The sequence below is a fragment of the Heterocephalus glaber genome, unplaced genomic scaffold (assembly GCF_053883595.1).
Source record: "Heterocephalus glaber isolate CG9 unplaced genomic scaffold, H.glaber_assembly_v1.0 deba00001538, whole genome shotgun sequence".
In the NCBI taxonomy this organism is placed as follows: Eukaryota; Metazoa; Chordata; class Mammalia; order Rodentia; family Bathyergidae; genus Heterocephalus; species Heterocephalus glaber.
Genome location: NW_028258333.1, coordinates 23,268,112 through 23,284,399, shown reverse-complemented (window position 1 = coordinate 23,284,399; position 16,288 = coordinate 23,268,112). Strand labels below are relative to the sequence as shown.

The 16,288-nt window shown below is 36.8% G+C and overlaps 1 protein-coding gene across 4 annotated transcripts in view; it reads right to left on the bottom strand.

Annotated features, from left to right (window-relative positions):
- Positions 1–9,659, bottom strand: part of Nipbl (NIPBL cohesin loading factor) — a 177,440-nt gene extending 167,781 nt beyond the window's left edge. For 3 of the 4 annotated variants that reach the window (XM_004848607.4, XM_004848605.4, XM_087189302.1), the window contains exon 1: positions 9,473–9,659. The gene's annotated coding sequence lies outside the window, so the exon portion shown is untranslated. The remainder of the gene's footprint in view (positions 1–9,472) is intronic. The other variant, XM_004848606.4, reaches the window with a different exon arrangement.
- Positions 9,660–16,288: the final 6,629 nt, after the last annotated feature.

The following is a 16,288-nucleotide window of genomic DNA, read 5'->3' as shown; positions in this document are numbered from 1 at the left end:
AATATGATGAGAAGAGAAGATTCCTGGACCCAGAGAGAAAGTTGTTTCAAAAAGGAAGTTGGGGGTAGGGGTATGGGATATCAAGGAAAATGGCTCTTTCCTCATTATCTGTGTCCCCTCCCCCCATAGCAATGCTTCTAACTATGAGAGGTTAAGATTTCTTCACTATAATAATGCCCTACTTTTAACATAAATTTACAAACATTAAACTTAAAGCTAAAGGTACAAATTTTAGCAATCTAATTTTGTACCATTCCTTATTTCTTGTTCTAGTCTCCATATGCTAAAGGTCCAAAATACACGCTACTTTTTTAATTACAATGAAAAAGAGCAATACCTTATCTCACCTGCTCAGTAGAGCATTTAACCTAACAGCATTTACTAATACAAATAAATGCCATTTAATAATAATGTCAATTAAGTTGGGCAGGGTGGCATACATTCGTAATCCCACCATTCAAGGGGTTGAGGCAGGGATATAGCTGAAAGTTCAAAATGACCCTGGGCTATATAGTGAGTTCAAGGCCAGCTGCAACTATGTAGCAAGACCCTGTCTCGAACAAAATAAAAGTAATAATAATAATATCAAGTGTACTGGATTTTGGGGAAGTAACGGGTAAAAATAAGCAAGTAAAATATTCAATAATAAAGCACCTGCTAAATTTTGAGAGGAACAGCTAAGGTTGTTCAAAGTATTATTTTTAATAATATTCTGGTAAGAGTAGTATGAATGTTAAAGAGTACATTACAAACAACTTCAAAATTCAGTCACCAACTACAAATACATGCAACAACATGAATCTCAAAAGCCTTCTGCTAAGTAAAAGAAACCAGACATGAAAGACTGTACATTATATGATTTTGCTTATGTGACAGTCTAGAAAAGGCAAAGCTATGGAGACAGAAATCAGATCAGGTTGCTATGGGCTGTAGTAAAGATAGGAAACTGTTTACAAAGGGACACATGGAACATTTTAGGATAATGGAAATATTCTGATTGTAGGGGTGATGGCTGCAAGATTTTATGTCAAAATCATCTAACTGAACAGCTACATAGTAAATTTTACTACATAAATTACACCTCAATAAACCTAATTTAATTTTTTACATGTAGTCATCAAATCACTATTTTAGTTAAATAGTATTTTCAGTGTGCTATAATGTATTTCTTATTACAGTTAACTTATCTGTACTATTATACATAATGGTTCAGTTGGCAAAGAAAATTTTAAAATAAGTTTATCTTAAGAATAAAACGAGAGGACCTGGGGATTTAGCTCAGTGGTTCTGGCACCTGCCCCCAAGCACAAGGTCCCGAGTTCAATCCCCGGTACCAAAAAAAAAAAAAAAAAAAAAAAATGAATAAAACAAGAAAGTATTTAGATACCTACCCTCTTGCAATAAACTCCCATATCTTATCCTTAATTATACTGTCCAAAGGACCAGAACAAAAAACCCTTCTTATACTTGACAGTCTAACAGCTGAAAAAGGAACTTTTAAATTTTTATGATTTCTTTTTACACCTAAGTTATATTACATATATAGTGTTAAGGATATATGAGATGTGTTTAGCCCAAAGGCATAACACTCAAGGAAGTACCTACTATATATCCAGGAAAATTGTATTTTGAAATTAACAGAATTATACTTGCCACTCACTAATCAGACTCAGAGATACAGTTTGCATACTGCAAAAAGAAAAAGAGGAAAAATGAAAGGAAATATACAGCCCAATTCCAGCTAATCAACAAAGCTTTATTTTTGAATATCTAAAACAGGACAACCACTGTACGGTCAGCAGACATAGCTCAAGAGATACAACAATAAACCAAACAAATGCTATGAAAGGGAATAAATGATCAGAAAAATGACAAAGAAAGCCATGCTTTTTATGAATAGTAATAATAATATAAACCTGGGTAGAATTACAATTTAGCTGTTATCAAATAAAAACTAAATTACATATAGTTTACAGTCAGATGATCAATTTCTTTACCTGAAATTGAGAAACCACAATCCTGTCAGATAGAAGACAACTACAAGCAGGTTTTAACATACCGAAAGAGCTGCCAAATAGCAGCATTGAGAAAACTCAGTGATGTATTTCCTGGCTAGGATTAATATCAAAGATATTTTCATTTTACAAATAAGAAATTAAATATCATGAATACCAATCATAAAAATTAAGATTAAAATAAACTATAGCCTGAATAATATCTCATTAGTGTTTTGGACATTGTTACACTTAAGGTATGTAAAACAGTATTTTTAAAAATAATGGTCAAACAAAAACTTTGCATTTCAACTGCATAAGACTGCATGATTCTTTAGAACTAAGATAAGTAACCTAAATATTTACATCTAACAAAAAGGGATCCAGTATTTCAAAATTTGTTACAACTTCTGAATTTCTTGGGAAATAACAATACATAAATTTTTTAAAAGTAATTAATATTGCTAATTCTATGTTCCTGAGAGCTGAAAAAAAATGTTTCCTTTCTGACAAAAGGCAAACATATACAAAATAAAACTTTGAAGGAGTTTGTTATATCTGTGTGAAATATGTTTCATACATGTAAGACAGCAAAGCAATTTATCTAATGATATGACTTAATTTAAAAGTTTAATGTATTCTTGGGAATTTTCTTAATGCTTAACATTTTTTAGAAAAAAATAACTCAAGAGAAGCTGGGGATTTAGGTCAGTGGTTCCGCCGCCTGCCTCACAAATGCAAGGTTCCAAGTTCGATCCCCAGTACCAAAAAAAACCCAAAACAACTCAAGAATCATAATGAAATCATAAAAATAAAGTGGCTCTGCAAACTTTTCTAAAGCTATCTATTCCATAGATACATATATTTAATATATTCCAGTGCAGGGCCAGGGATTTAGCTCAGTGGCACCGTCCCTGCCTTCCAAGCTCAAGGTCCCGAGTCCCATCCCTGATACCAAAAAAAAAAACCTATCTATCTATATATATATCCCAGTGCATATATTTTAAAAATCTTATTTAAATGCATATTTATATATACAAACATACTTGATAGAGTAATAAGGTATTTTCAAGACCACAGTTAACCAATCAGCTGTAACTGATCAAACATTTAAGAATTGTTTTTAAATTATCTTAAGGGGGTTATGAATGGAGCTCAGTGATAGAGCATGTACTTGGCCCCTAGATCCCAGTACTACAAAGAAAAAAATTTTTTTTGATGATCTATCAATAAACCATACACTGTCTACTTTATAACCAAGACTACCCCTTTTCATCAAAAATTGTGTTATAAATTTTGAAAGGTAGTGTGGTAGGATGGAAAATATAAGTGTTTTACAATCAGATATACTGGAATTCTATCTGTAACACTTTCTAGATGTGCCACCCAAGACTTCAATTTTCATATTTGAAAAACAAAAACATTATAACTAACTTCACTGGGTAAGCTGAGAGGTACAAAGCATGGTACACAGTGTAGCTGTCAAGGCTATTGGGTAAGGCACCAACTCTGAAGTCCTTTGTTGGCTTTCTTGCACTTACTAGCTGTGTGACCTTGGGCTAATCACTTAATCATCCTATAACTCAATTTTATCATGGAGCTACCTTCATACTATTATCTCAAGGAATTCAGAAAACTGCACTTTGGAAGGCTGACACCGGAAAATCACAAATTCAAATCCCACCTGGGCAACTTAGTGAGACCCTGTCTCAACATTTAAAACAATAAAAGGAAAATTCATATAATGCCCCAGCACAGTTTCTGGCACATGGGAATCATTCAAGAATATTACATATTACAAATGTAAAAGCAGTGAACATTTAAACACAGAGCTTATTAAATATTAGTTTTTCTACTGTATTTAAAACTCAAATTTACCCCAAAAATAAGGACTCATCATAAAGAATAAGAAAAGGAGTTTTTCAAATAATGTAAGTGGTATTTACAAAAAAACTGCCTATAAGGTTATTATGTAATGGCAAAAGCTATGGATTAAGTATATAACCTCGCAAGTTGTTATCTTTGAAAAAAATCAACATTACAGTATAAATATTGGAATTAAAAAAAATTATTAGTCATACTATATTATAGAGTTATCTACTATACAACGGGTTATAACCATTTCTATTAATGAAATCACTCCCTAAAGCTGAATCTTGTCTAAAAATAGATGCTTTGACAAATAATTTCAATTAAATATAAAATTTTAAGAGAAGTAATTCATAGATCTCCTAACAAAACTAAAAGATAATAAAGATCTACTGATTTCAAGAACATATATCCAGGATATATAGCCTGAATTCCATTCTAGTGTCTGATGTATATAATTTTTTTGCCTACATGACTTTTAAGTGTTGAGCAACGAAAGGAGTATCAAGATTTTACTAAAACTAAAAATGTAGAGTTCTGAATCTTTAAGAACACATGTAAATCAGACTAATCACTTACTAACTGTCACAAACAAGCCAGTTCTGGTTAGGCATGCCTGTAATCCCAGAACTCTGGAGTGGCTGAGACAGGAGCATCTAAATTCCAGCCTAGCTCTGCGATTCACTATTTAGTGACTTAGCAAAACCCTGTCTCAAAAATGATCAATAGACAAAAGGCTAAGGATGTAGTCCAGTGGAAAGGCTCTGGATTCCATTCCCAGTATGGGACACAGACACAGACACAGACACAGACACAGACACATAGACACACACACACACACACACACACACACACGAAACATGTACTCACACCCTGGGCAATTTTCTAAATCTTTCCAATCTCAGTTTCTCTTATCTGTAAACTGGAAAATAACTTTTTAATTTTTAATTTTCAGGCTTACTAGAAGAAGTAAATGAGATAATACTATGGGAACAGTTAACACAATTCCTGCAAATAATAAGCTCTCAAAATCTCCCCCCCCCCAAGTTTGATCCCCAGTACTCCCCCCAAATCTTATGGGGAAAAACCTTATCTGGCAATGCTAGTAAAATAATCAATCTCTCTTAATATCATTTTGGAAACAGAATTATGCCTTGAGACAACGCAAACTTACAAAACTCAACCCATTAAAATTAATTCCAGATTTATACCAAATCAAAATTATATACAAGAGAAATACCTCACATCACTTTTTTTGGTACTGGGGATCGAGCTCGGGTCCTTGCGCTTGCACCGCAGGCAGCGAAACCACTGAGCTAAATCCCCGGCCCCCTCACATCACTTTTATTACTTATGTAGGTAAAATATTCTGAGCACATAAAATACATTTTATAATTACAACAATGGCCTTCAATTAAGAGATATGGTTTAAAAAATGCTTTAAAATCAACTAGAAACACTAAAATTCACTCTAGTAATTTTTACATAAAAATTTCAAAATCTAACATTTCAGGAGACATTAATATCATTTACTAACAATATGGTTACTCACGTATACGTCTCTGTAGGGACATACAAAAATAAAGTCATTCAAACACCAAACACATATATACAAGGCTGCCAGGATTTCTAATATAAAAGTTCTACTTTCTTCACAGGAAAACACAACCAAGAAACAGGTATCATTTCTCTCAAACATGAAAAAGTAAAAAAGGGAAAGTAACTTGAACTCAGATAATTGAAAAAGTCACAAATGATACCAGTGTCAGCAATGAGCAACACCTACCTTCAGAAACAAAGCTAAAAAAAAAAAAGAATTATATAATTGTTTGCCGAGGATTTAGCTCAGTGGTTTCTCTGCCTGCTGTGCAAGCAAGCACAAGGACCCGAGTTCGATCCCCAGTACCAAAAAAAAAAAAGAATTATAAAAACAAAGCTCAGACATTTCTTAATGCAACATAATCTAATTTAAAAAACTAGTTAAGTGTCAGGGAAACCCTTGCTCTTCAACTGATTCACTCCAGGAATCTACCCAAATCACATGGTCTTTGGGTGTCAAGTTTTTTGTCAAAAAATAGAAGTCATGCTGGTCATTTCTCTCACAGAAATATGAGAATATTTCTAAATGGACTCAGGTCACCTTGAAGAAGGACCGGTTTAAAAATACAAAAGATTATTATAAATGACAACTGTTGAAAAGAAGAAAAACTTTGCTTAAAAAGTACTCTTTAATGATCTTTGAAGGCTGTGAGGCCATAAATTGCCACCAAAGCCAATTCACTGTGCTAAGGATATTAAAATAAGCATCTTCAACTAAGTAGCTAATCATCAGGCTTCTATATAGGTACTTACCAGTACTTTCCTATTTATATTATGGCAAATAAATGTGACAGAATTAAAACCACATTTCTCTAAATAGAATTTTGTTTACCTCAGATCTCCCAATCACCTAATATAAAAGTGAAATTATTAAAATTTTAGAATTATTTACAAATTCTGCTTTTCCTAATAAGCAATAGAAAGAAAAGTTAATAAAATTACATAAAATTCAAACTTAATTTTTATTTACTCTACTATTATGCATCTGATTTTGAGAAAGCAGAAATACCACAATAGGCTATGTCAAAATCTAACACAGGCGGTTCAGATAGACAGCTTGATGATTGACTGGTACCAAAAAATTAAATATGAAATTAGTTTAGGAAGCCTGAGAAAGTACATGTTTTTGTCTGGTACTCCAGCCCCCCCCCCCACCTTCCTGCCCCCTGTTTTCATGTTTCAGTGATTTGGTTTTGCTTATATTTATGAAATTAAATAATGATCATTATGCAGAGCCAAAACTGTTTACTACTATTGTCAAAAGTTTCACTTTTCATCCCTAAAGAGAATCTCAAATAGTTTTTCTTCAAAAATATTTTCTTAAATGCAGACAGTAGTATAATCAATCTAGCAATGGTTCAAAAACGCAGTCAAATAACTTCAGTAAAAAAATGTTTGAATGGCTTTGAAAACAAAGCACTCTATATATCCTTTCCAAAACACTAAAGATGATTATTTAATGTTCAATGTGAATTTACTAGATTTTCATTATTTACTTTAAAAGTGTCTTTAAGTTAAATAATGTAACCAAAGTTATAAGGATACTGGAACACTTAATGTCTGTCTTTTTTCAATGACTTTTTTTAAAAAAGGAAATACTGTACAAGGCTAGCCACTGGTGGAACACAAATCATCCTCTCCAATTAAGCTGTCAAAAATTTAAAGTTCAAGTTTAAGTTTTCAGTTTTCACTTTTAAAAATGACCAATTTAAATGGTTTAAGCCAAATGACAAGCATTTTCAAATGTACTTTAAGGAAATGTTTATGGTATCTTAATGAAAGCTATCACACAACCTGTATTAGATATGTAGAATTATTAGATATGTAGAATTGGGAAAATAAAAAAATAATTAACTGTAATCTAATTCCAAAGTCTCAAGAAAAAAAAAATCAAACTGATATTTAACACACTGAGTCAATCATCTGCATAGGGTTCCCTTCACAATGCTCTAAAAATAAACTGCTTCTGATGAAACCTAAAGAACTGTTCTTTCCATCATCTTTAGTGGAAAATGCCCTCATCCCTTGACAAACATCATAGTGTTTTAATGAAATAAAAGTTGTAAAGACAACCAGGAACACATGAAGACCTTTTAAACATTAATAATGACGCTCTTACCCCCCCATGCCCCCCCCAAACCCTCAGTTTTCTCTTAAAATGTGAAGAGTTCCTCCCTTATGCATTCCCTCCTTGGCATGTCCCCCACCCTCACCCCCCCCACCCCCCCAGGCCTGAGGCCCCGCTGCAAACAGTGTCTAACAGGAGCAGGCAGCACAAAGACAGGAATGGGAGATTAGTGGGAGGGAGGGAGGCCAGGATTGGGGCTCAGCAGGAGCTTCAGGCTTTTTAAAATTCAAACTGCTCCCTGACCAATACAAATCACGGACACGCTACTGACTACTACACGGATTTATAGCATTAAAAACATGCCTAGTACGTGACAGCTATATTAACTTCACTCTTTCTAACATTTATCTGTATGTAGAAAATATGAAACAATTTGTTGTAAGCAGGATGCTAAACTCAAAAATAAGGTTCAGAAAAGTTACTTATTCAACAGTGACAATAATAATTTAACAAGAAACAAAAAATTTCGAACCAGTGTAACAACCACTAGTAGAACAAGGAACTTTATTGAGCAGTGTTATTTCATTTTAGCCAATGAGGGTTGTCCCTTCGCTGAATATGAAAGAAAGTATCGAAAGAGTTTAACCGAGGTATATTTACAGTATTTTTCTATGTAACTTGTATGACGGAAGACTTTTAAACTGGCGATTTCCCCTTTTATCAACCTACATTATTAAGGCCTCCATAAACAAGTTCTCAATACTTCTCGTGAACTAGAACTTCTTAAGATAGAACTGATATTTTTCTTCAGCATTTACAGACACATTTGACCTATTAAAACGACACCTCTCTCATTACACAGTCAAACATCATGGCACAAACAGCCAATGACAACCCTGGGACCTAAAGAAGATCTGCTCTGACAAGAAAGGATGGCACCTTTCTTTTTAAAAAAAAACTCTCAAAGATTGTAAGTATTACTTAATTCCTCTCTTCTTAAAGAAAATTCGTTTTAATCCTTATCTCAGTACAATGCTCAGAACATTTTAAATTCTTTGTATGCTTGTACATGTTTGGGTCAGGAAGTACCTGAGTGCTTTATGCACGGTCGTTTAAAATTGTCCTTACATAACGCATACAAACATAAAGTGGCAGAGTAAACCTGTCAAGTACTTTATACTTGTGTTTGAATTAAAAGTCCATGTGCAACACACACTGTCAAACAACAGAAAAGCTCTTCGGGGGGTAGGGGAGATAGTCACTTATATGTTATGATTTTCTATATTAAATATTGATGTGGATGATTTAATCCTTTTAAAAAGAAAATGACTCTTTACTAACTTTCTAACGTCCAAACAAGTTTTACAAAGAGAAAGAAATACCACCGTTTTCGCGTCTGAGTATTTACATTTGCCTCACTAACTGAAACTACTTCCTCCCTTCATGGGGTCACAGGGGGAAGAAGGGGGGTTGTTTGTTTCACTGGGACGTTCCCCACTCCCGGACCGGGAAAGTTGTAAATATGGGGACGATCGGAGCACATTTGCTGTTAGTTGTATTGTTTCCGCCTCCTCACTAGCTACGGCTCCTCTCCCGGGCGAGGCCTGTCACCGACCAGCAGCCGCTCCGCTCAGCCCGGCGCTCTCCTAATCCCCGAGCTCAAGTAGATTCCGCTGGCCCGCGGCCTGCACTCTCCGCCGGGCCTACGCCTCCCCGGCTGCCCGGCAGGAGCCCGGTCCCCACCGCGGGAGCCGGCCGAGAGAGGGTACAAAACCACCGCCACCCAGGGCGGCTGCCACCAGAGAGGAGCGAACTCTCGACTCGCCCGTGGAAGAGACCTGGGGCCGCTAAGGAAACGGCGGGGAGGGGAGTGAGGAGGAGAGACGCTGAGGACCTGGCGCCGCCGCCGCCGCCGCCGCCGAAATAAAGAGCAGGAATTTACCTGGGCGAATCGGCGTCTGAATCCAAGAGGAGGCCGAGGCCGCTGTGGCGAAAGACTATAATCCGGGCCGAGAGGGGGGGTGGCTACGGCTCCTCTTCCGTCTCCTCAGTGCGGGGAACATGTAGAGCCGGGGGGAGACCAGCCGAGAAGACAAATCGCTGCTTCTTCTTCCTCCTCCTCCTCCTTCTCCCACATAGAAACACTCACAAACACCCGACCAGGGGCCCGAGCTACCGGGGGGGCATCGCCACGGGCCCAGGAACCAATCCTCCTGTCGGCGGGGGCGTCCCTCCCTGCGGCTTGGTGGTGTCGGGTGAGTCGGTACCGACGGAGGGAGGGGGGGAGGGCGGGGGGAAGGAGCCCTGTGTGTCTCTCTCTCTCTCGTTCCGTCTCTCCCTCTCAGAACAAAATGCCGACCGGAAGTGCAGCTGCAGGAATGACTCCCTCCGCCGGCGCCAAACACTAACAACCACCCCCTCTTCCCCACTCCACTTCCGCCACCGCCGCCGCCGCTGCCGCTGCCGCCGCCGCCACTCGGGCTCACGTCTCGGCCGCGCCGCACCGTACCGCACTCGGGCTGGGCCAGGACGGCGGTCGCGCGACAGCAGCTCTCACTCTACGGCCTCCTCGCGGCGGCCGCGGAGAGTGGATTTTGCGGAGCGGCGTCTGCGGCGCGACTCGAAGGCTGGTTCTCCCCGGGCTTTCTTTTCCTCGAGGCCGACCGCAGCGGGGCCCGAGTTTGGTGGCGGTCGTGTGCGTGAGGGTCCTCAGGCCCAGGGCGCCTCGCTGGCCGCGGACGGCGGCGGGCGGAGACCGCGCTCGGCGCCCCTGCTCGCCGTCATTAGCTTTAGGGAGCTAGGCTTCGGGCCGCCACGCAGAGGACGCTAGCGATACGACGGCGACCGGGCATTTTTCAAATGTTTCCCTCAGCCGGGTGGATGGATATATCGTACACCTTTTCTCCTTTTAAGAGGCCGGACTTCACGCCTGTCTGTGTGTCATTTCTGCGGAGTAAGAGCACAACCCTCGGAGGTGAAGATGACTCCCAGCTGCATCGGGTTGGAATCGATCGTGTTTGTGATGTATTTATTTCTGGAAACGGGCGCTCGCTGCTGGACTTGCTTTTTGCTGCGGTGGTTTTGATTTCTCCCTACCGGGATGAGGCCTGTAGGCGACGCTGTTCGAGCTAGGAGCGGTTTGCGGCGGAGCCGAGTCCGGCGCCCGCGTCCGGGTGTGGGTGGAGCCGAGCGCCGGGCCCGGGCAGAGACTGCAGGCTGAGCTTCCTCTGCATTGAAACCGAGGCGCCGGACGAGGCCGGAGTACAAACTGATGATGCGTACTGTATCAGGCCCTTGGTAGTCGCTCACTGTAAAGCAAGGAGTGGTTTCAGCGTTCCACAGTTCTCTAAAGTTTATTTGTGTAAATGAAAAGGGGGCTGTTCTTCAGGTAAAAAGTGCAGTAGGTAAGCAGACTTTATTCAAACAGGCCGAAATTTGTGTTTTTTTAGTGAATTCTGTTAAGTCAACCTTAATTGTATTGTGTATGTGCATGTATACCAGTGCGCCGCAAGTATGGGAAAACTTGCCTGCTTTCAGGTTATCCCTTGCCTCAGAAATCATTTTGCTGTAGTCCCTGCTACAGTTTCCTGTGGAGGTCGGAAAGGGGCAAAAGCTAAAGCCTTGACATTGCCCAGAGGCGCTGGAGCGCTGGAGGTGAGAGTGAGAGGGACCTACCCTAGCATATTTGCAAAGAGGGCTCTACCTTGATACTCTCTGCCACGCTCCTTCCCCAAGTATTCATAGGGCTCTCTGCCGCATGTTTATAGAGTTTTCTTCAAATGTCAGGTGAGTGTTTCCACGGCCACAATTTAAACTGCAAATTCCCTGGTTCCCTTCTCATTTTATCCCTTGGACATTCCACGTATCTTTCTTGTTTATCTTTCTCTCCTTCCCGAGTAGAATGTAAGCTCCAAGAGGACAAAAGGTTTGGTTTTTGTCCACTGGCGTTTTGTCCAGCCGCATAGATGTCGTGACACCCTCTCCTCTCCGTTTCTGAACTCTATCCTTTAATGTGTACTTAGATATGCCTAACATATTTATATGCCACAAACAACTTTGTGGAAGGTGGTGAAAACTGGAAAAATGCAAGTGTGCTACAGACTTCTCGAAAAAGATCTCTTCTAGACATTTGAAAACCCACAAACCAGTGATACGACTTGCTTTTAGGTTTCTGAAAAAAGGCAAGGTGGAAGGAGTACAGTAGTGTAGTAGATCATATGATCATATCCCTAGTAGGCCGAATCATTTTGTTTTCTTCATCCTGTTCTCTCCCCAAATACATGTTATTTTCAATGAACTAAAAAGTCCGTGAATTTGGTTGGCTCTGCCCAAATCCAACATCGATGGAAAAGTTCATTCCCTTCATTATGCACAAACTGTGTAGTAGGCACAGTGATTCAAAGGTATTTGTGTCTGCAGCTAGGAGGCCTTACGTAAAGGGCTACATATGGCTACTCTGGTTACCTGTTTCTCAATTATGCTGTCAGATATAGCAAGAACTAGATTTATTTTTACAGTTTTCTGAAGAAAAGGTTCAATGAAAGGTGAGGTCAGGCTTAGTGTGGCTGTTTTAATTCACCATTTGCTGTTTATTTACATTTACCTACCTTATAGCACTTGGTATACCAATACTTGAAAATGATTTTTAAAAACTATAAAATGAAGGTAAGAAATATTTTTTGGTGGCTGGATAAATAGCCTTTTAAATTAAATAAATATACCAGTACATTAGAAGCTATGCACTAACCCTTTAGCTATGTTACACTGTTACACATTTTCATTTTATTTACTGAATTTTTGCACAAAAATCAGTATGTTATAACCATTAATAACAATTAAACATTGTTTAGTAAATCCAGTAGTCTACTCATTACAGGTTTACGAATTAATCTTAAAAACAGATTTAAGTAACATACATATTACTCAGAATACCTTGTTCACTGTTTCAAAATACCATCATTTGAGTTTGTTTATGGAAGAGCAGTTATCTTCCTGTATACTTAAATGTTACGGGTGATCTAGTAATTTTGTATGTCTAGGTAACACTCTGTAGTGTAAACTCTTGGCATTACTGCAGAAGTTAATTTTTTTTTTTTTTTTTTGGTACCAGAGATTGAACTCAGGACCTTGAGCTTGTGAGGCAGGCAAAGTGCAGAAGTTAATTTTTTAATTTAAAATTTAAATATTTAGTTTATTCCCTCACTTAAATACATATTGAGAACCTATTAGGTGCTAATTAGCTTTCTGCTAGGTGCCTCATATAAAATAATAAACGAAAACAAAGTCACTGTCTTTGAGGGCTTTTATTTGTATGTGGTTCAAACCAGTTTTTGCCCCAGGTATAGAATTAAAGAAATTGTTTCAATGCCTATCAGTATTCCCCCATTAAATCAGTTAATATTTTGCTTCCCTAAATTTTAAGTATCCAAATTGAGTTCTTACATAGAATCAATAGTCATGTTTTCTTAATTTCATACTTTTTTTCCCTCTTTTGCTTATTGTCCTCAACACCATCAGTTCGTTTTACTCTTACGTTTTTAAAACTCTAATGTCCAACATCAGTTGACTTTTCGTGACATATTTCATTGTTATATCTTTAACTTGTCAATTTTTGTTTGGAAGGTAGCCCAATAAATCTTTAATATGACCTAAGATTGCCTTCTTTCTTTAAGGAATAAGTTGTATAACTCAGTTTTACTTGCTGAGAATATTTCTGGATATTCTCATATGTAGTTTTGACCACTGGATTGCAGATTTAAATTTACAATTTTAAATGGATTTAAGTATTAACTACCTGTATTAAATGCCATTACCAAAAATTGGTACAAATGAACAAATTATGAATTCTTATTTTTATTGAAGAATATTTATCTTAAAGATAAATGCAGTTTCCCATAGTGATGGGAGTAAAAAACAAATCTTAGAAAAATCATCTCACTATACTTGTTACTTATCCTTGTTAGTGATAAAATTATCTGTAATAGGAACCAAGTTTTAAAATATAGAAAAAAACAAGTAAAAGATACTGTATGAATGTTTTTTATGTTATTTTAGACTATCAAAATTATTTCACATTTAAGATACATTACTTTTAAGATAACAAACTGTTGAAAAGTTAGGGATGCTGCTTTTGAGCTCAGAACTATACAGTTATCAGATGACTTAACAATCTGTAAATATGTTACTGTTTCAAGTAAGTACCTTAATCAAATTTGCAATAGTGTGTATGAAGCTTATTCCACATATTTGGTCAATTTTTGTTAAGAGTCTAGAAATGAATTTTTTTTCTCCTATGAATGTCTTTATTCATTTTGGCCTATTTTGGTCTTCAAGAATAAGCTTTATCCTTTTATTAATCCTTCTGACCTGTAATTAAGAATTTTCTCTACATTTATAGATTTTTTAATCCATACTATTCATTTATGACCCTATGACTTAACTGTATCTGTTTTTTTGTGTGTGCTTTATATTTCTAAATCAGGGTAACCAGTTACTTACACTACAAGTTTCACTGAGCAAGGCATAGGGTAAGGCCCTCAAAGAAATGCATTTCTGAAATATGATTTCCATATAAAGTTATTTAAGGCCATAAATCTTCATGAAAGTCTAATCTTCATAAAACTTACACATATGCTGGATCTGAACCAGAAAGTTAAACTATACATGTATTTTAATACTGAATTGTTCTAGGCAAACATTCAAAAGTGATCTTATTTATGAAGGAAGAATATAAAACATTAAAAATTTAAGAGATCTGCAGTTGGTATGAAGGAACCTTAGGATGCTCATTTTAACCACTCTTTCACATCAGCTTGTCAAAGCTTCTGCTCTAGATCAGTATTTTAAACTATTGTTATGTATCATTACACATCATGAAATTAATTCAGTGAGTTTTCTAGCATTTTGTATTTAAAATATAGAAAAGAATAAAAAAATCTGAGTACATCGCATATGGTAAGATATGATTAAAAAAACATTTTGTTTATGTGTTATGTGTGCTGGATTACCCTGAAAATATATTTCTTACTGTGAATTGTAGGCAAAAATGTGGGTTTTTAAAAAATCTACAGTTCAGGTATTCCTTTACTTACCCCTTAGAAAATGGAAAAGAGGAATGTTAGAAATTTCTGATTGCCTATAAAATAGTGAATTGTAGAGGAGGCACCAGGATATTTTAGGAATTTGACACTGGTTTCAAAAAGGTAATCTAGGAAAGAAACTATATTGGTAAAAAAGTCAAACATGATTAAAGTTAGGAGAAATTACTTTCCCAGTAGATCTACATTTGGTACATTTAGATATATGACTACTATATGATCTATTGGAGCATATTTTCTAATCTAACATTTCAGATACAGCAGAATAATAAATATGAAGCAAAAGATGTTTCTTTTTCTTCTTTTTTTTTATGGTACCGTGGATCAAACAGGACCTTGAGCTTGCAGGCAAGCACACCACTGAGCTAAATCCCCAGCCCAAAAGATGTTTGTTTCTATTCTCAGCTTCCCTTCAATTTTAAAACAAGTGTTTATTAATTAGTTGTAGGAGAGCAAAACAAATTACGGTCTTTTACAGAGTAATTATAAGAACAAGTTACTCCTTAAAAATAAAACAAAAATACCCATAAACTTTCAATGAAGTTTTTCATCCTAGCCAAAGTACATCATTTAAGTTGTTAACTCTCACTTGTCATTTCACTTATTCTACATGTTTCAATAAATGTACTTAAAATTTAAAAGGAAGAAACTTAAGGAAAGAATTGTGTACTGGATTTAAAAAAAAAAGGCTTATTGGATGAATAGAATGAAAAAACTAAAAGGATTATATCATACTGAAATACTTTAATAAAATTTATGCATTTCTTACTGTTTACTTGCTATGTGTAGATTTCAGTAGGGTAGTGTGAAGTCTATTTAAGAGAGCATTAATATTTTATTGGAAATGTTAGGGCCGGGGATTTAGCTCAGTGGTTCCGCTGCCTGCCCCGGCAAGCACAAGGACCTGAGTTCGATCCCCGGTACCTAAAAAAAAAAAAGAAATGTTATGCCAGGACCTTTCAATGATAGCTACATAAGTTCTAGCTTTGTTAAAACATTAGGTATATACAAACTTTACTAGAGAACTAACATAAACATCTCTGAATTATTGAACCAAAGATATTTTACCCCTAAATTTTCACCACAGCAATACATACCCTAAGATGGGAATTATATTACTACCAGCAGGGGGAGCTAAGTCAGTCTTGAAAGGTAGGCATCTAAAGGAAGACCACATGACTTCCTGTTTTGAATTTAACTGTTGTTGCAGCTGTTCTCTTTCTGAGTTTACCAAAAAGCAATAAAACACGAAGGGCTACAAATACATTAAATGTGGGTAGGGTGACAGGCTTTTTTGTTGTTTTTGGGGGGAGGTGACAGATTTAACTGTCAAAATTATCTTGTACAAAGCAAATAGGAAAAAACATCCTGTTCAAATTAAGGACAGCCCAAGGAAGGGTATTTGGCATCAAAAATAATTGTTAAAACCATTTGTTAAAAGCTGAGCAAGTAAAATATGCAAACATTAAGATACTGATTTTCTACTCTGGGTGGTGAAATGTGAATTAAAACAAAGAAGAATGTTTATTAACCATTTAGCAAGTGAAATTCAAATAGAATTTAAACGTAGAAATGTCTCAGTATTTAAGATGGAAAAAAGGAAAAAAATAAAGGCTATGATGAATTGCTCTCCAGGTGTAACAGCATTTCTTATTCCATAT